Raw genomic sequence first — 20039 nt, forward strand, 5'->3', positions numbered from 1 at the left:
CCATTTTTAAATATTGGGTTATTTTGTTTTCTTCTGCTATTGAGTTGTATGAGTTCTTTGTATATTTTGACTAGTATTAAATCCTTATCAGATATACTGTTTGCAAGTCATTTTTCCCACTTATAGGTTGTTTTTTTAATCTGTTGGTAGTTTCTTTTGCTGTTCAGAAGCTTAATAGTTTGATGTATAGTCCCACTTTCATTTTGTTAGTTGTACTTTAGGTGTCATACCAAAAAGTCATTACCAAGTTCTCTGTTAAGGAGTTTTATTTCTGTCTTCTTCTAGGAGTTTTATGGGTTCAAGTCTTAGATTTAAGTCTTTAATCTATTTCAAATGAACTTTTGTGAGTGGTGTAAGATGTGGTCCAGGTTTATTCTCTTAAACGTAAATATCCAGTTATCCCAGCATCAGCTATTGAAGAGACTGTCCTTTCCCTGTTGTATCTTGGCTCCCTTGTCAAGTATCAGTTGACAGAATATACTTGGGTTTCATTTCTGGGCTCTCGATTCTGTTCCATTGGTCTATTTGTCTGTTTTAACGCCAGTATTATATACTGTTTTGATTATTATAGCTTTATAGTATAATTTGAAGTCAGGAAGTATCATTCCTCCTGCTTTGGTCTTTCATCTGAGGTCTTTTGTGGTTCTGAGCGATTGCCTCTCTTGCCACACCCACCATATCCACATTGAGTCCCAGCGGTCAGATCTCCTGCATGCCATTCAGGCTGACGTTGGGCTTAGGGATTGCTTTAAATTTAATTTGTTTAAATTGCTTAGTCCGGCAACAAACAGAAGAAAATGAAACAAAAATCCAAGGTCTAGTCCTGAATTTAAGTTTGTTCCTTTATTTAATAACTGTTTATTGAGTGTCTATTGTCTGTTAGATATATGCCAGGTGCTAAACCAATATATAACTGATGATTAAAATAACTGATTTAGAGAACCACATCGTCTTTGGGTTCCTGCTGAAAACCTTTAAAATGTGTTTACCTATTCTGTATTAAAAGCTATTTAAATATATTAATGAATACGTCACTTTTGAACATTCATTATGCCTGTTGACTGGAACATTTTATAAGTTAAATGCTTGGAGAATGCTCTGTATTTCCAGAGCCTAGATAACTGTGTAGATTTGGGGGCTATGTAAATAATAGTACGCTAAGAGCATAGACTTAGGAGTCAAAACAACCTTGGGTCACATGTTGCCTGGGCTTTCCACTAGGGTGAGCTCAGGCCAATAATTTGTCTCCACTAGGCTTCTTCTTTTTCGTTTTTTAAAAATTTTTAATCTATAATGTATACCTTAAAGGGACTTTTCGAATTTAAATAACTAAGTATGTAAAACATTTGGCGTGCATTTAACGTTTAATGACTTTCAATTTGTATTCTTGTTAAGGTTTCTCAGCTGCCTTCAGGAGCTGATAGTACAGCTGGTGACAAAGAACTGTCCCTATGTAACGATGGAATGAAAGGCAGTGTGATGAGTACCGACCAGATAGTTGGAGCAGCAAGAAGTGCTGTTGGAGGTCAGAGCAGGGGGAGGCATGGGAAGGAGCCTCTGAGAACAGCCAGAGCTGGTACAAAGCGTGCGCTGACCACGTTTGCAAATGAAGCTTCAGTATGTGGTACTTGTGTATGAGCTACACAAATGAAGAAATATCAAAAACTTAAGTGGCAGAAGAAATATTATCTTTATAAGGCAAAAATAAAGGATGTGTTATTATTTTCACATAGGAACATGGTTCTTAATGTTTCTAGTCCATGAGCCATTTTGGAAAGGCAAAAAAAAAAAAAAAAGATACAAGACAAAACTAGTGACAGGGATTTTGGTTTTTTAAATTTCTGTTGCCCTCACCTGCCTAACAGAGGGGTTCTAGGAAGTAAGTGCTGATTAAACATGTGCTCATGAATGAATGTGTTTTTTCTGTTTTCTGGTTTAGTTTGCAGATCTATAAACAAAATCATTTTTTTGATAAAAAAAAATCTGGTATGGGAGGGGTGGTAACTTTTGAAGTGATAACAGTTACAGTATATCCAGAGCAATCACAAAACCTATTAGCCCTGGCCGGTTGGCTCAGCGGTAGAGCGTCGGCCTGGCGTGCGGGGGACCCAGGTTCAATTCCCGGCCAGGGCACATAGGAGAAGCACCCATTTGCTTCTCCACCTCCCCCCCCTTCCTCTCTGCCTTCCTCTCTGTCTCTCTCTTCCCCTCCCGCAGCCAAGGCTCCATTGGAGCAAGGATGGCCCGGGCGCTGGGGATGGCTCCTTGGCCTCTGCCCCAGGCGCTAGAGTGGTTCTGGTCGCGGCAGAGCGACGCCCCGGAGGGGCAGAGCATCGCCCCTGGTGGGCGTGCCGGGTGGATCCCGGTCGGGCACATGCGGGAGTCTGTCTGTCTCTCCCCGTTTCCAGCTTCAGAAAAATACAAAAAAAACCACACACACAAAAAAACCTATCATTAAAAATGGTACACCTTAAGGTTGAGACAATGACTGTCAGGTCAAACTGGGTTGCACAGTATAAATGGGCTTTTATGGGCAGCCTGATTATAGTTTTTATTTATTAAATAACTACCCTTAGTCATTTATTAGTTAATATCAGAAATAAATTTATAAGCTCACTCATGCAGACACTGTGAGAAAAGCTGTGTTTAAAATAAAAGGAAGAGGCCCTGGCCGGTTGGCTCAGTGGTAGAGTGTCAGCCTGGCGTGCAGGAGTCACAGGTTCGATTCCCGGCCAGGGCACATAGGAGAAGCGCCCATCTGCTTCTCCACCCCTCCCCCTCTCCTTCCTCTCTGTCTCTCTCTTCCCCTCCCGCAGCCAGTGCTCCACTGGAGCAAGGTTTGCCTGGGCGCTGGGGATGGCTCTGTGGCCTCTGCCTCAGGTGCTAGAGTGGCTCTGATTGCAGCAGAACGGCCCCCCAAATGGGCAGAGCATCGCCCCCTGGTGGGCATGCCGAGTGGCTCCTGGTCGGGCGCATGCGGGAGTCTGTCTGACTGCCTCCCCGTTTCCAAAAATACAAAAAAAAATAAAAATAAAAATAAATTAAAAAAAAATAAAAGGAAGAAATTAAAGTTAATATTTATTGAATGCTTATTTGCTGGTCATTACCTCTTATTCATACTTATAAAGCAAGGTTAAATTGCTAGTAAGTGATAGGTATACATGAGGTTTTAATTTCAAATCTGTCTGACTTGGGACATTTTCAGAATATACACAGACAGTTCTGGTCTAAAGCAGAAAGATGTTTAATAACTGCGCTTAAGTAAAAATTATGATGCTTAGAAAAATTCAGTGTCTCAGAAACAGCAAGAGAATTTAAGAAAAGAGGTAGGTTGCGTTTTTCTATGAAGGTTGGAGTCTCTCTTCTTGGAACCCTTAAGAACATGGGAACGTCTTTTACTTAGAGGTAATTTAGAAAAAAATTTGGAAAGGTCTATGAATTGTTGTACATTATTTTTCCTAGTATGTGTCTTCTTCATGCCAAAGGTCCAGTCAATTTTCTCAGAGGTTTAGTGTTTTGAATTTAACCTTGTCTTGTGCTTTTTTTACATGGTGACAAACGCTGATTTTTAAAATTGGTTCAGTAGTAACCTTGTCTATATGTAAGAGACTAGACCAGGGTTACGTTGTGATTCCCATCTTGGACCTGAGCTATGCTTTCCGCTCAGGTTTTGGCTGAGCCTGGGAACACCTGAAGGACGACAGCAGTGTTGCATGAGGAGCAGAGGAGCTGGTGGCCTTGAATGTAGGAGCTTAGGGCTGGCTGGCTTGAGCCAGCCCTTTGCATGGCGGTGAGCAAGTGATTTCACTTCTCTGAGCAGGGCTGGCCTTCTCGATGCGTGGTGTGACTGTACAGTGAACCGTGGCCCGGTTCTCAGAAGGACCCTGCTCTTGGTTTAATTTTCCCCTGTCTCTAGTTGGAAATTTGTAATAGTTCTTGAACAAGGAGCCCACATTTTCATTTTGCATTAGTTCTTGTGAATTTTGTGGTGGTTTTGGTTTCTAAGCCTTGGTTTATTTATTTATAAAACAAATATAGTAGTGTTTTCTTCCTCTTGGGATATGTGAGATCCACCTGGGAAAGGATGGTCAAGTGGGAAGGCACAGTCATGCCTTGAGCTTAATCCAGACTGTTCAAGTCATTAAAAAGGAAGGTTGAACTTGGCTCTCACACAGTGCTGACCTCTCATACTGCTGGGTTAGCTGGCTGTGGACGTGTGCCATGCAGTGGGCAGTGGGGAAATCAAAGTGCTCTTTCAAGTGAGACTATCTAAGAGACCTAGGAAGCACAGGTAGCCCTTTAGAGAACCTTGGTCTCATGGTATGGCAAGGTTGGGGAGGGTTTCCCTTTACTTTGGCAAAGCTGGCCTGTGGTACCACAGGGTTGGTGCCGGCATTGGTGCCAAAGCTTGGTGGACTGGCATGGGCCCAGTGCCATCAGCAGTGCTGATCCTGGTAGTAAAGTTCCCTTTTGGGTTTTGAGGGACCTCAGGGAACCAGGCTGCAGATACACCCACTGCCACAACCACCATGGAAGGGGACTGACATCCTGGGAGGAAGGCGAGGCAATGGCAGATGCCAGGTGGCTCCTCAGGCACCATGTTAAAAACAGATATGAGAAATGTCCTGCCCTCTTTTGAGAAATAATTTCAGTGGATTTTGTAAGGGGCTGGAGGTACTTTAAAACTGGTGAGGGGACATCAGAGAGAGGTGAGTTGTTGATAAAATTAAGATCACTTTGTAATATTTCGAGTTAGTGTGGTCCGTGACATATAAACTACCTTAGCATGTGAGCCTCTTTTCCTTCTGTTCATTACTGATGGGAAGAGTGGAGTTTCAGTTATATATAAGGTAATATAACATTCAAGTAAATCATAACTTGAACACCAAAGGCAAGAAAAAAACCAGTCCTTAAAAATATTACTAATTTGTCCCTTCTGAATAAATTAATGGATTATTGCTGGGGTGTCAGAAAGATTTTGATTTATTGTTCGCACCTCTCAGCTCAGGAAGTTGAAAGCTATTTAGTATGCAAGTGAGGTATTTTATTCATGATCCTACATTTATCCTGTAGATTTGAATATGGTTAGCAAATCAGCCCACATCCCCAATTAGTCAATGCTGTTATATATTTCAGTAATCAGTGTCCACAAAAATATGTTAATTTCTGATTATGCATGGATAAAAGTAGTTGTTCCCTTAGTAGCTGAACTTTGATACTATAAGTAAAGCCCTTTGAGAGCAGCAATGGATAAAGGGTTGACGGTGGATTCATTGTAGCAAGTTGTAAAGTGGTCAGCCCAGCGGAGGAGAAGAGCAGCAAATCCCAAATCCACCACACACATCCGGAGCAGCAGCAGTAAATACAGGACCTAAACCATTTCTTTCATACTTTGTGCAATGTATTTTTTTTTTAAGGCTAAACTAGGAAGCAAATTATTCAATCTGCCGTGCCTGCCATGGAGAAGAAATATGCCATTAAGCAGGTACTTTGCCCAGGTGTTCTTGCTCCTACCAGCTGGCAACTACAGAATGTACTACTGTCTTATACTCACCGGGAGATATTACAACAAGTTCCTGGGGAGTTAACAAATAGAAAATATCCAGGCACGCTCAGCAGGAACAAAGCTTTAATACTCTAACCCGCTGAGGGTAGTGGAAAGTGTTCATTAGAACAGTTGCTCAAATGAGGCACATTTATAACGCCCTCCCAACCTATGTTTCTTTACTGGATGCTTCCCTGAAGTTAACACTTCCACGGGTACAACGTGCCGCCAACAGGTCAAGAACTCTGCTCTGAAGTTCTGCAGAATATAGAGAGCTTTGTTTTCATTTGATGTTTGAACCATTAAGAACTTTTATATGTTGGTTTTCTGTTGAATGGTCTGGGCTAAATTTATTTCGTGTAGAAAACCTAAACAATGGTTTATACTTTATATTTTCTACCCCTTGAGTGACCAAACAGAGACAATGTCACCCGTCAGCCCTGAGCTTGGTGAATTCACTGCACCTCTATGTTGATCTGAAGGGAATTACTCCTGGAAGATTTTGCTCTCATTTGAAATACCATCTGCTAAATTGCTAAATTATGTTCTAAACTTTTGATTAAATGAAAGCTTACTTTCTAAGAACAACTTAGAAGCATTAAGATAGTTTCGTGTTCAGTTTTGACCTTGAGGAAGATGCAGAATGTTCCTGCATCATGATTTTGGCGGAGTCCTTCTAACTAAGCAAATGACTCCAACAGCATGATTTTATTTAATTTGCTGAGAGTTTCAGGTTCCTGGTACAAATCTTATATTTTCTTCTTTATAGAAAATCTTTACTTCTCAGATATAGCTTTAGAAATTCTCTGATACTAAAATATATTATTGTACTTATATTATACAAATTCAAAGAGAAACTTGAGGAAGAAAAAAAGCTAATACATATTTCCTTGACATTCCCTACAAGCCAAGTAACTCAAAAGAAATTCAAAATCAAGAGACAGAACTCGGAAAGGAAAATTGCAGAAATTAAATAATCATAACTTCTGTGTTGATGATAAAAACTCAGAGAAAGGAATGTTGCAATTATCCAAAAATGTTTAATTTTTTTATTTTTTATTTTATTCAGAGACAGAGAGAGTCAGAGAGAGGGATAGATAGGGACAGACAGGAACGGAGAGAGATGAGAAGCATCAATTATCAGTTTTTTGTTATGACACCCTAGTTGTTCATTGATTGCTTTCTCATAGTGTCTTGACCGTGGGCCTTTAGCAGACTGAGTAACCCCTTGCTTGAGCCAGCGACCTTGGGTCCAAGCTGGTGAGCTTTTTTTTTTTTTGCTTAAGCCAGATGAGCCTGCGCTCAAGCTGGCAAGCTGGGGGTCTTGAACCTGGGTCCTCAGCATCCCAGTCCGACGCTCTATCCACTGCGCCACCGCCTGGTCAGGCCAAAAATGTTTAATTTTAATAAATGGAACACCATTTGTTTAAAAGACATTTTCATATTATTGGTACTTCTCCCTGCTTCAACCGAGGTTGTTCAGGATCGTGCCTTTGGAGGAGAGAGATATGCTAACTATGCCAGAAATATTTAAGATCCCACAGAATTATTGAATTGTTTCATAGCAATTAATAAAACCATAGGAAATAAATTGGATATGCCGTCTGAGAATGAAGCCATGCAGCATGTGAAGCAGCTCTTCTGCATTCGAGGAGAAGCATCTTTCCTCGGCTTGATGTTTCATTTCCATACTGCTTGTGACACACTGCTGGCTCATCTGTGGTGGGTTGTTTGCACCCAATGACGTATTCTGCAGGTAGCTCAAGAATGTACGCATGATTGGGTGAACCACAGGGAAGGCATTTGGGACTCGATGTACAATATATTTGCTGGCACTTGTTTAAAATCCAGTGTTTAAAAATATATCAAGATCTTTTAGATAAGGCAGATCCTCTGAACTTAACATAAAATTTTATGAGATTGAGGGGAAACGTACTACAAAATTCTTTATCCTTAGGGAGGTACTTTGTAAAATGAATTCAAATTAAATGCAATAAAGGAGTTTTTCCTCTAAGTAATTTATTGAAGTTTGGTAATTCTGTCCAAAGTACCAGCGTAGAACCTTTAAAATTATATAAGAAAGACAAAAACACAAAGGTTTACTTTTTTTTAAATGTGATGTATAAAAATGATCCCTCTTAGAAAAAGACTTTTCTAAAAGAGAACAACTTTATGTTCTAAGCCAGGGTTGGTAAACTACAAACTGTGGACCAAACCCTGCTTGTTTTGGTTTGGTTTTTGGCTCATGAGCTAAGAATGATTTTTACATTTTTTTTTAAAGTTAGCATTTATTGAATGCTTATTCCACACCCAGCACTACATGTCTTGACTCATTTCATCTTCACTATAGCCTGACCAGGCGGTGGTGCAGTGGATAGAGTGTCAGACTGGGATGCCGAGGACCCAGGTTCGAGACCCCGAGGTCACCAGCTTGTGCGTGGGCTCATCTGGTTTGAGCAAAAGCTCACCAGCTTGGACCCAAGGTCGCTGGCTCTAGCAATGGGTTACTCGGTCTGCTGAAGGCCCGCTGTCAAGGTACATATGAGAAAGCAATCAATGAACAACTAAGGTGTTGCAGTGCGCAATGAGAAACTATTGATTGATGCTTCTCATCTCTCTGTTCCTGTCTGTTTGTCCCTGTCTATCCCTCTCTCTCTCTCTCTGACTCTGTAAAAAATAAAAATAAAAAAAAATAATCTCCACTATACTCTAATGAGGTTGGCACTCTCACAATTTCCACTTAACAATGAGGAAACTGAATCTGAGGCCCAGTCAGTAAGTGGCAGAGCCAAGATATGGACAGTTTGACTCCAGAGCCCTGGATTTTAATCAGCATACTGCACTATCTCTGAAAACCTAAACTCACTCACATGCCAGACATGCTCTACCTCTTGCTTCATCTCTTATTCTCCAACAGCTCTCTGCAGATATCTCTGGCTCCAGACAGATGAAACCCTTTTCAATTCCCAGTGTGTCACCTAATCTTTGCGGGCTGTGGGTTTTTACTGAGGGTTGTCTCTCTGACAGGAATGCTCTCCTACTATCTCTGCCTTTCCAAGTCCTGCTTACCCTTCAAGAGCTGGTCATTCCTAGTAATAACCAACGGGTAGATAAGATGTTCTTCATCATGCTGGAACTTTCAGCTACTGACTAAACAAGGAAGACATTTACGGAATCCTTGGAGAAATGAAATGATACATTTTTTCAATGGTTGAAAAAAAATGAAAATAATCCTATTTCATGACATGTGAAGAGTGCATGAAATTTTAATTTCAGTGTCCATAAACAGAGTGTAACTGGAACACAGACCTGCTTCTTCACTTATGTATCATCTGCTACCTGTCGTCTACCATGTGTGGCTGCTTCTGTGCTGCCGTGGTGAGTGGAGTTGCTGCTACGGACACCATCCAGCCTTCAAAACCTAAAATATTTACTCTGCCGCTATTCACAGAAAATGTTTGCCAACTCCTGTTCTAAATTACTTAATTTCTAATTTTGATCTATGATTACCTAATGGAAAAGTAAGTAGTTTTTAGAGTCAAATGGACTTTATGATATAATTATTTGTGGAATAACACTATAAACTCTTAATCAAAACAGGTTTTATTGGCCCATAGTATTGTTTTGCATTGGCATTTGCATGACATGTACGAGGTGCTCAGTAAATTTATTTTTTTTTATAAGAAATCCAAGAATAAATTGATTGAGGAAGCTGGAAAATATCAGTACAAAACAGAATAATGCATTTTAGCCACATATTTTTTTCTTCTGATTTAGTTTAAACTGTAGTTTTGGAGACTTGTTTGATTTAGTAATATTAGTCATGTCTTAAGTAATTAATTGCCATAAATTTGAAAGTAATATATTTGCAGAATCACAAGCTATACTGGCGTCTGATTTTACTCAGCTAAAAGCAGTCTTAGTTAGATGCGTGGTGTTCTAGCTCTTCCTGTTCCCAATTCATTTTTTATGGTTCCTCTGTGTCATACAGTATTAAAAAATATATGCAAATCTCCACCATTATTCACAGCGAAAGACAAAAGCTTCTGTGATCTGTAATCATCTATTTATATATAAAGAAATTGATTTGTAGAGAGTCGGTAATTAGATGGCCTTGTAATATAAATCTGAGATTTCTGCTGTAGAAGGCTTTCCTCTAGTAGACTCCTTCTTTTGGTTCCTAAGTCTGCGGCTTTTGTGATTACTGATAATTATTTTTAAAGTTAATCTCTGGGGACTTTTTTGAGGCTAGAATAAGTCTAAAATGCAAAACTTCTGACTGAGTTAGTAAACAAATCTCTAAATCTCATCAAGCTCATCCTTTATTGGATGCCGTGTGAATTAGAGATGTGATGTCTCAGTTTCGTTACTTGTGTCACATCAGCATGTTTAATACTTCGCATCTACAACACTCAGGTGTTAGAGCCAGAGCCCGCACTACTGTGAGTGGGAGTCAGTTGTATAACGCTTAATGTGAGAACATGTTAAAACCTGTTAGAACAGACAGGTATGCCAGAAAAACTTTCTGGCATACTTTCTTAGGTAAATAATACTAAAATATTATTTAATTTCTTTTAATGAAATTTTAAGCTTAAAATATTTGAGATGTAAGATCATTTGAACAAAAAGGTGGGTAACTATTTGCTTATATGTAAAATAAATTGGATAATTCTCTTAGAATGACACTGATACCATATTAATCTTTATTTACACTGTTTGATATAAAATCAAAATTAGACTGGCCAGGTACTCAGTTGGTTAGAGCATTGTCCTCTACACTTAGGTTGTGGGTTCAACACCAGGTCAGGGCACATAAAAGAATTAAACAATAAGTGCATAAATAAGTGGAACAATAAATCAACATTTCTCTTCATCTCTTTTTCTCCCTCTCTTTCTCCCTTCCTCTCATTCTAAAATCAATGAATAAAAATAAAAAAAATATCAAAATTATACCCACATTATTTATAAGCACGATGACTGCGATAGTATAGAAAATCTGAGTTAAAATTAGGTAAGGATTTAAACAATTAACATATTAAAGGGTATTTTAGTCATAGTTCAGTATTTTTGACTAAGTATATGTGGCATTTAGTTGAAACTTCTGACCATTTTAAAGTGACTTTTACTAATAGCACGGTTGCTGAGCAATGGAGAAATGGCCTCAAATGGGCAGGGCATCGTCCGGTAGGGGGCTTGCCGGGTGGATCCCAGTTGGGGTGCATGCAGGAGTCTGTCACTCTGCTTCCCCACTTCTCACTTAAGAAAAGTTAAAATAAATAAATAAATGATCTTTACTTATATGGCTCTTAAAAGCACATATGAAGGATTGATAAAATATAGTTGGGAAAATAAATTATTTAAAAATACTTTCTGGGAAGTTAAGAACAATCAGAAATAATTATAATTAAGAAATAATTATGTAACATGATTTTACATGTAACTTTTTAAATATGCTATGGCATAACAATATAATAAACTCTACCCCTAAATCAGGAATCAGAACGTTATCAATAGTATCATCCAGGATCCCTTCAGAGCTAGCAATTATTTTGTTTTTTTATTTATTTTAATTTTCCAAAGTGAGAAGTGGAGGGGTAGGGGAGGCAGAGAGACAGACTCCCGCATGAGCTTGACCAGGATCCATCTGGCATGCCCACTAGGGGGTGATGCTCAGCCCATCTGGGGCGTTGCTCTACTGCAACTGGAGCCACTCTAGCACCTGAGGCGGAGGCCATGAAGCCGTCCTCAGCGCCCGGGCCAACTTTGCTCCAATGGAGCCTTGGCTACTGGAGGAGAAGAGAGAGACAGAGAGGAAGAAGAGAGGGAAGGATGGAGAAGCAGATGGGCACTTCTCTTGTGTGCCCTTGTCAGGAATAGAACCCTGGACTTCCACATGCCAGGTCCATGCTCTACTGCTGAGCCAAGCTAGCAATTATTTTGAATTTTATTTTTATTATTTCCTTGCCATTATTTAAATTATTATATAGCATAAAACTAAAATGTATTGCAAAATTTGGCTTATCTTTGAACTTTAGTAATTTTTTATTTTCACCTTTGATATGGCATCTGGGTGTGTACTTCATTCATTTTCCCTGAAGTAAAATAACCTATTGCATGAACATACCAGAATTTATTTACCATGATCCTATCACTGGGCATTGGGGCTATTCCCATGTCCCCCTCTATTATACTGTGCTACTATTTTTTTTTTAATTTTTAATTTTATTTTATTTATTCATTTTAGAGAGGAGAGAGAAAGGAAGAGGGAGAGAGGAGAAAGAGACAGAGAGAGGAGGTGGGGAGGAGCTGGAAGCATCAACTCCCATATGTGCCTTGACCAGGCAAGCCCAGGGTTTCGAACCGGTGACCTCAGCATTTCCAGGTCGACGCTTTATCCACTGCGCCACCACAGGTCAGGCCTGTGCTACTATTAATAATAGTGTAAACTCTTCTGATACACATTTGCAAGTTTTTCTAAGGAATGTAAATGAAGATGAGAATTGCAAGATCATAGTATCTAAATGTTCAACTTTACCAATGACAAATTATTTTCAAAAACACTTGTACCAACTTACACCATCACTAGTGCTATTCTATTTGATCCACATTCTCACTAACATTTGGTAATATCAAACATTAATTTATACCAGTCTATTCAGTGTAAAATGATCTCCTTTTGGTCTTAATTTTCATTTCTCTGATTAATAGAGGGTGAACATCTCTTATATTTTTATTATGATTACATGTTTCTTCTGTGAAATGCCTTTTATTTTGTTATGTCTTTTGTTGCTTTTTTTCCTCCCTAGTGTTTTTTTATTGTTTTATATTAAAACTCTTTGTCCTAAATAAAATTACCCTAAAGTACAACAAAAAAACACAAACAAAATGTTTTGAAACTCAACAGTGTTTCAGAACATGATGTTGATTCTGTAAAGCATTATTAATATTTTAAAATCTAAAATGGTCTCCAACAACAGAATGTCCATCTCTGCTTAAACACTGTATTTAATTTTTTTTTTTTTCCATTTTTCTGAAGCTAGAAACAGGGAGAGACAGTCAGACAGACTCCCGCATGCGCCTGACCGGGATCCACCCGGCACGCCCACCAGGGGCGACGCTCTGCCCACCAGGGGGCGATGCTCTGCCCATCCCGGGCGTCGCCATGTTGCGACCAGAGCCACTCCAGCGCCTGAGGCAGAGGCCACAGAGCCATCCCCAGCGCCCGGGCCATCCCTGCTCCAATGGAGCCCTGGCTGCGGGAGGGGAAGAGAGAGACAGAGAGGGAAAGTGCGGCGGAGGGGTGGAGAAGCAAATGGGCACCCCTCCCGTGTGCCCTGGCCGGGAATCGAACCCGGGTCCTCTGCACGCTAGGCCGATGCTCCACCGCTGAGCCAACCGGCCAGGGCCTAAACACTGTATTTAAAAGTAGATGACAGAGCCCTGGCCGGTTGGCTCAGTGGTAGAGCGTCGGCCTGGCGTGCAGAAGTCCCGGGTTCAATTCCCAGCCAGGGCACACAGGAGAGGCGCCCATCTGCCTCTCCACCCCTCCCCCTCTTCTTCCTCTCTGTCTCTCTCTTCCCCTCCCGCAGCGAGGCTCCATTGGAGCAAGGATGGCCTGGGCGCTGGGGATGGCTCCTTGGCCTCTGCCCCAGGCGCTGGAGTGGCTCTGGTCGCAACAGAGCGACGCCCTGGAGGGGCAGAGTATCGCCCCCTGGTGGGCAGAGCGTTGCCCCCTGGTGGGCATGCCGGGTGGATCCCGGTCGGGCGCATGCGGGAGTCTGACTGACTGTCTCTCCCCGTTTCCAGCTTCAGAAAAATACAAAAGGAAAAAAAAAAGCAGATGACGGATATATTTGGTAGCTAGAAATATGTTTTATGTGTTTTAAACCCAGAATTAAGAGTGGTCTTTCATCCTAAAGCCTTAAATTCTAATATATGTATTATTACTAAGTACTGAATATGGCTCTCACCCTTTTATATTAATTATCACTTATATTAAACTTTGCACTTTACAAAGTTTTTCTATATTTATAGAATTTAGAAATTCGGCATGATAATGACACCATTGCTACTATCTCTCTCTATATATATTTAAAAGCCTTTTACACTAGTATATCATCATCCCATTGTCAGTGGTAACATAATATTGTTAGATTCAGGGAGTACTGATATGCTGGGGCTGCCAAGAGTGTAACTATTGAAGGAACAGGGAGTGCTGATAGGGCCCCTGTGAGGCTGAGAACAAAGAAGGTCAGAGACCCTCATCAGAAGTTTATGTTTGAAATTCTCCACTAAGCTAAAACCGGCCCCTGTTGCTATGCCGGCCCCTGTTGCTATGCTGCGTGCGACCTCCCTAGCCAATAGCTAAACTGCCACATCTGCTTCTGTAAAATGCTTGCTCACTTAGGATATATAAGGACCTAGCTGTAAGCGCCAGGCACGGCTTCCGTTTGCAGCTCCTCGTGAGCACGGTGTCTTCAGACATCTTGGGAGTTCGCCCCTGCGCAGGTTAAACTGGCCAATAAAGTAACATCTAAACTCCTGAAAGTCTCCGACATTTGACATTTGTTCTCGTAACCGGTGGATGCAACAATATCAATCTAAAAGATACTTCTACATTGTTATGCTAACTATTGCAATTATTTTAAATACAGTTTAAAAATCGAATTGTGCCCTCAAGTGCTATTTCAGCTGTAAGAGGAAGTGTGTTCTTTGAAGCAGATGGTATCCCTGTAAGGTGTTCTTCTCTCTTTCCTTCCTCTGTATCAGGAAAGGTTATTGTCGGGGATAATTACGTATTCGCATCATCTTTCCTACCTGGAGACAGGGCATGAATTCCCAAGGCCTGTCCTTTCAGTGCTCTTCCCTGGCTCCTGGGCCCCCATGCTAAGTCTGATTACTCGTTGACTTCGTGTATTTACAGGGGCATAACGATGAACATGGTGGAGTCCAGTGCTGAAGATATTCTTGTGCTGTTGTTTCCTATACGAAAGAGCGCTCTCTATACTGCTGCTTTCATCAGACATTTGAACCAGCACTCCCGAGGCAGGAGTGAAAGTTGATCCTAAATCTCGATTCCTAAAGAGTAAGGGAACTAGATTTGGGAGAATTTCTCTGAATCTTTGCTAGTCTGTACCATCTCATAAGGGCAGACTTCCTGAAAATTACATTCAGCTAAATGCTATGAGGATTAAATATCAGTGATTGATACAGTACGTGTTCATCAAATGTTACCAGGGAAGAAAACAAATGTTGATTCTGCATTGATATAAATTTACAAATTTGGCATATACCATATTTTGCTATTAATTTATAAGGCTGCCCTTACCAATCCTTTGTTTTTAACATAAGAGCATCTCTCATTTTATAGTCATTTTTGGGGGACTCCTTTTGTATTGATTTTATTTCTCATAATCTGCTGAAAATTAATTTGATGGGGACTTTATCTCATTTGTTTACATAGTACCTAAGAAAGTGTTTTTATATAATAAATGCTTACAATTTTTGTCTTGATTGAATTAGTCAATGATTCGGTATATTTGCCACATAAATGCAAACTCAAGAAATGTACTTGGCCAGTAGGAATATAACATGTATTCATTTGAACTTTAAAATAAAAATCATAATTATAAGGCCATTAGTATTTCAGGTTGGCTAGTGGTTCAGGGGCTATGTTATAACCATTCTGTCTGGTTCACTATCACCAAGTTATTTCTGGGGACCTTGATCTGAGTATACATTCAAGGTCACCTTCAACTCCGTCTTACAGGGGCTCAAGAGTCCATTTTCAACAACATGAAAAATAGATTGAGAAATATATATTTAGGGGACAGCAAAATGATGCTTTCTCATCTACAAAAGACAGTTGTTAATAATAAATTTTAGCTCTTGTATGTTTAGCTCTTTAAATCTGGACTACTTTTAAATTATTCAATTTCTCTTCTTCCTGGAAGAGAGAAATGGTCTTCCTTATTCCCATGTCTAATTATCCCTGAATATAACAATTATAAAATGCTTAAACATACTGTCGCCTTTGCTCCCTTCTTTTCAAGAGAAGAGAAAGAGAAGAAATGAGGTGGGGCTCTTTGAACAATTTTAACTTCTGAAATCACAGTGTCTGGAAAAAGAGAGAGAGTGGCAGAGATATTAAATTTTCCTAAAAGCCATTATGGTGTGTCCTAATTCTGGCTTGTCTTTTTCTTGACTCAATCTTTGTCAGGGTGAATTTTGCTAAAAGAATCTTTATTTCAGTGTTTTCTATGGATTGTAAGACCATGTCTCAAGTTATTCTGCATTATGGAGTTTTCAATCGTATGAATTGTTCTCCTTTACTTAATCTTCCTGCTATAAGTCATCTCAGCACAGTTCACTCCTGACTATCCGTGTTAACAAAGAAGAATGAACCTGAAAGCTAACAATAATGGAAAATGGAGCTAGTCTCTCTTGTGGCTGTTATTTCAGTAGGATATTGAGTGTTTAAAATGTTTTGGCTTGGGGTCCTGGATGTTGCTTCTAACTCTTGATTCCTGCTTACATCCTATTTTGGTCCTGTTTTCCACTCCAGAGCTAGGTTTGCACTCCAAGCAGTCTTTATCCTCAGATTCTATTCAGATCCAGACCTGCTTGACTTTCTCTGCTCCTGGCTCAAATCCCAAACAGAAATCTGTCTGGATAGATCAGAAATTCAGATGGTCAAAGGACATTTGTAAGAGTTCTGCTGCAGTTTATTTGAGATTTTGGTGAATTCTTACAATATCATGAAATAGTGAAGTTAATTTTTTTTTTAAATAAATTTTTATTAATGGTAATGGGATGACATTAATAAATCAGGGTACATATATTCAAAGAAAACATGTCTAGGTTATTTTGTCATTAAATTATGTTGCATACCCCTCACCCAAAGTCAGATTGTCCTCCGCCACCCTCTATCTAGTTCTCTGTGCCCCTCCCCCTCCCCCTAACTCTCTCCCTCCCTCCCTCCCATGTCCTCCCTCCCCCCACCCCTGGTAACCACCACACTCTTGTCCATGTCTCTTAGTCTTGTTTTTATGTTCCACCAATGTATGGAATCATATGGTTCTTGTTTTTTTCTGATTTACTTATTTCACTCCGTATAATGTTATCAGGTTCCCACCATTTTGCTGTAAATGATCTGATGTCATCATTTCTTATGGCTGAGTAGTATTCCATAGTGTATATGTGCCACATCTTCTTTATCCAGTCTTCTATTGAAGGGCTTTTTGGTTGTTTCCATGTCTTGGCCACTGTGAACAGTGCTGCAATGAACATGGGGCTACATGTGTTAGTGAAGTTAATTTTAAAAATAGTTTTTACTTTTGTCACTGTAATGCATGAACAGTAGATGAAATCACACAATACTTATGACTTCTTGTTACAATAACCAGGGTCAATTCCTGTGTTTTGTTTCCCAAGAACAACAACTTTTATCTCATTTTAATTAAATATTTATCATTTTTGTAATTTTGATTTCATAGATAATATTACTTGTTGACATAGATTCCTGTTCTAATTCTTTTCATTTTTTTCTGTGCCACACAGTAAGAACATGTAGTTCTAAATTATGCCTGATTATATTGCTAATTTTACAAAAATATTTAGCCTTATTCAGAATTTTAATGAGTGTATCCAGTTGCTCTATAAAATACTTCTTTGCTTACAAATTGTTTTAGAATTTTTGGAGCAGAAAGTGTGTTGGACTTTTCTTGTTTGTTCTTTAAGAGCAGGGGTCCCCAAACTTTTTATACAGGGGGCCAGTTCACTGTCCCTCAGACTGTTGGAGGGCCTGACTATAAAGAAACTTATGAACAAATCCCTATGCACACTGCACATATCTTATTTTAAAGTAAAAAAAACAAAATGGGAACAAATACAATATTTAAAATAGAGAACAAGTAAATTTAAATCAACAGACCAGTATTTCAATGGGAACTATGCTCCTCTCACTGACCACCAATGAAAGAAATGCCCCTTCCAGAAGTGCAGTGGGTCCGGATAAATGGCCTCAGGGGGCCGAATGAGGCCCGCGGGCCGTAGTTTGAGGACCCCTGTTTAAGAGCAAGATGTGAAACATAAAAGGTACTCAATGTGCACTGTAGTACATAAAACAGAATTTGCAATGTTTTTCTTTTTCCCTTCTTATTTTTAAATGGATGAACTTACAAATGTATAACATTTAAAGATATCCCTCTCTTCTGCTTTAATATACACTCATATTTACCAGAGGAGTGAATGATGTGTTTTGTTTGTTTGTTTTTGTATTTTTCTGAAGTTGGAAATGGAGCGGCAGTCAGACAGACTCCCGCATGCGCCTGACCGGGATCCACCCAGCATGTCCACCAGGGGGCGATGCTCTGCCCATCTGGGGTGTTGCTCTGTTGCAACCAGAGCCATTCTAGCGCCTGAGGCAGAGGCCATAAAGCCATCCTCAGCGCCTGGGCCAACTTTGCTCCAGTGGAGCCTTGGCTGCGGGAAGGGAAGAGAGAGAGAGATAGAAAAGAGAGGGGGAAGGGTGGAGAAGCAGATGGGCGCTTCTCCTGTGTGCCCTGGCTAGGAATTGAACCTGGGACTCCTGCATGCCAGGCTGATGCTCTACCACTGAGCCAACCGGCCAGGGCTTGTTTTGTTTGTTTTTTAGGTGAGAAGAGGGGGGATAGTGAGACAGGCTCCTGTATGTGCCCTGATGAGGACCCACCTGACAACCCCATCTGGGGCCGATGCTTGAGTACTGAACCATTTTTATTTAGCACCTGAGGCTGATGCACTCCAACAGAGCTATCCTCAGTGCTTGAGCCATATTTGAACCAATTGACTCACTTGCTGGGGGAGAGGAAGAATAAGAGAAGGGAAGGATGGAGGGGGGAAGAAGCACATGGTCACTTCTTCTGTGTGCCCTGACTGGGAATCGAACCTGGGCCATTCATACACCGGGCCAATGTTCTATCCATTGAGCCACCGGCCAGGGCATTATTTGCTTCTAAAGCACATTTAACAAGCTCTGAACTTATAAAACAGCATTGCTCAAATGTTTTGATATTAGGACCCCTTTACTCCTTTAGTAATTATTGAGGGCCCCAAAATTTACTTTAGAAAATTCTGGAAAATACAGATTATACAAGCACACCATTCCATTAACTGATAGAATGATGATGTCATCATGTATGACTTATGCTCTGGAAAACTCCTGTACACTTGAGATAATCAGAGTAAAAAATGTCAAATAGTTTAGTTTTGTTATAAAAAGAGTTTTGTTGTTGCAGAACTAATAGGGTCTCAGTACCACCAGGGCCCCCAGACAACACTTTAGGAACTGCTGTATAAAACACAAATTGGCAATAACAAGAAATATTTGTAAAGCAGCTTGAAGTTTGCAATATGCTTGCACAAATGTTTTCTATTTTGACTTAATAACACTGTGACATTACGATTATGTTATTGTGCAGGTAGGAAGATATTATGTTCAGGGAAATTAAGTGATTGGCTCAAGGGAGCTCAACTGGTAAAATTAAACTCAACTTCCAATTGCAGAAACTGTGATTTTTTCATTATGTCATATTTTTCTCCAGTATCTTTGCAACCTAAAAATTCTCCTTGAAACTAGATTAGTTAAGTCTAGTCCCAGAATATGAGACTGATTTGAGTCAGAACTGGAGTCTCCCATTTAACAAGTGATTCCGTGATGTCTGATCTGGTCTTACGTGACACCTGGAAGTGGACTTTGGTTCAGGGATAACCTGAAGGTTTAGGGCTCTTTGTTAGTTGGATCCAGGGAGTTCTGGGATCGTACCTGTCAGGAACTGGTAATTCTGTCTCAGAATATAGTTGTGCTCTTTGGAAAAGCCTGGCAGAGACAAAGGCTTATGACTGGCCACTCCACTCAGAGTGATTGGATACTTGGACAAATTTGCCAGGCCTTTTCCAGGCTGAGCTATAGCCAGCCAGTTGACTTTATGCTAAAATGGCCAACAGCCAATAGCAAAAAATATCAAGTGCTGTTTTGCTGAGAGCTGGCCCTGGTGCATTTATCTCTTTGGAGGACTGCACTGTCCTGTACAGTCTTTAAGCTTTAACCTTTGGGCAAATCAAAATAACAGAGCACCATACACCCTGTAAATCAAAAGGGACAGGGTCAAAACCCACTCGCTTCCTCTGTTGCTGCTCCAAAGCTTTGATTCTCCAAGTATTAAACATGAAGAAATATGGGTCACAGGTGTAATGGACACGGTATATGCTGGGAAAGACACTGTATATAAAACTGTGAAATTTTCTGTGAAATCAGTGAAAAGGAAGGATGAATTTATAGAGGTGGTATAAAAAGTCCTTTGACTATTTTCTTTGCTCTGCAGTAAACTGATATAGTTTGGTACAATAAAATGACTGCTTTCTTTTACTTACCTGATGAAAACAAAGCTAAACAAACGAAATCATAACCATCACTACAAAGCTCCTTTGACTGTGAAGAGAAAGTCCATGTTTC

General features: G+C 40.1%; 1 protein-coding gene across 5 annotated transcripts in view; it reads left to right on the forward strand.

Moving 5' to 3' along the window:
* TMEM117 (transmembrane protein 117) overlaps nucleotides 1–20039 on the forward strand; it is a 512620-nt gene that overhangs the window by 213920 nt on the left and 278661 nt on the right. The window contains exon 2 of one of the 5 annotated variants that reach the window (XM_066369009.1): nucleotides 14469–14630. The exons of the other annotated variants lie outside the window; for them this stretch is intronic. The gene's annotated coding sequence lies outside the window, so the exon portion shown is untranslated. The remainder of the gene's footprint in view (nucleotides 1–14468; nucleotides 14631–20039) is intronic. 5 annotated transcript variants of the gene reach the window in all.

This window comes from Saccopteryx leptura, chromosome 2, assembly GCF_036850995.1.
Source record: "Saccopteryx leptura isolate mSacLep1 chromosome 2, mSacLep1_pri_phased_curated, whole genome shotgun sequence".
In the NCBI taxonomy this organism is placed as follows: domain Eukaryota; kingdom Metazoa; phylum Chordata; class Mammalia; order Chiroptera; family Emballonuridae; genus Saccopteryx; species Saccopteryx leptura.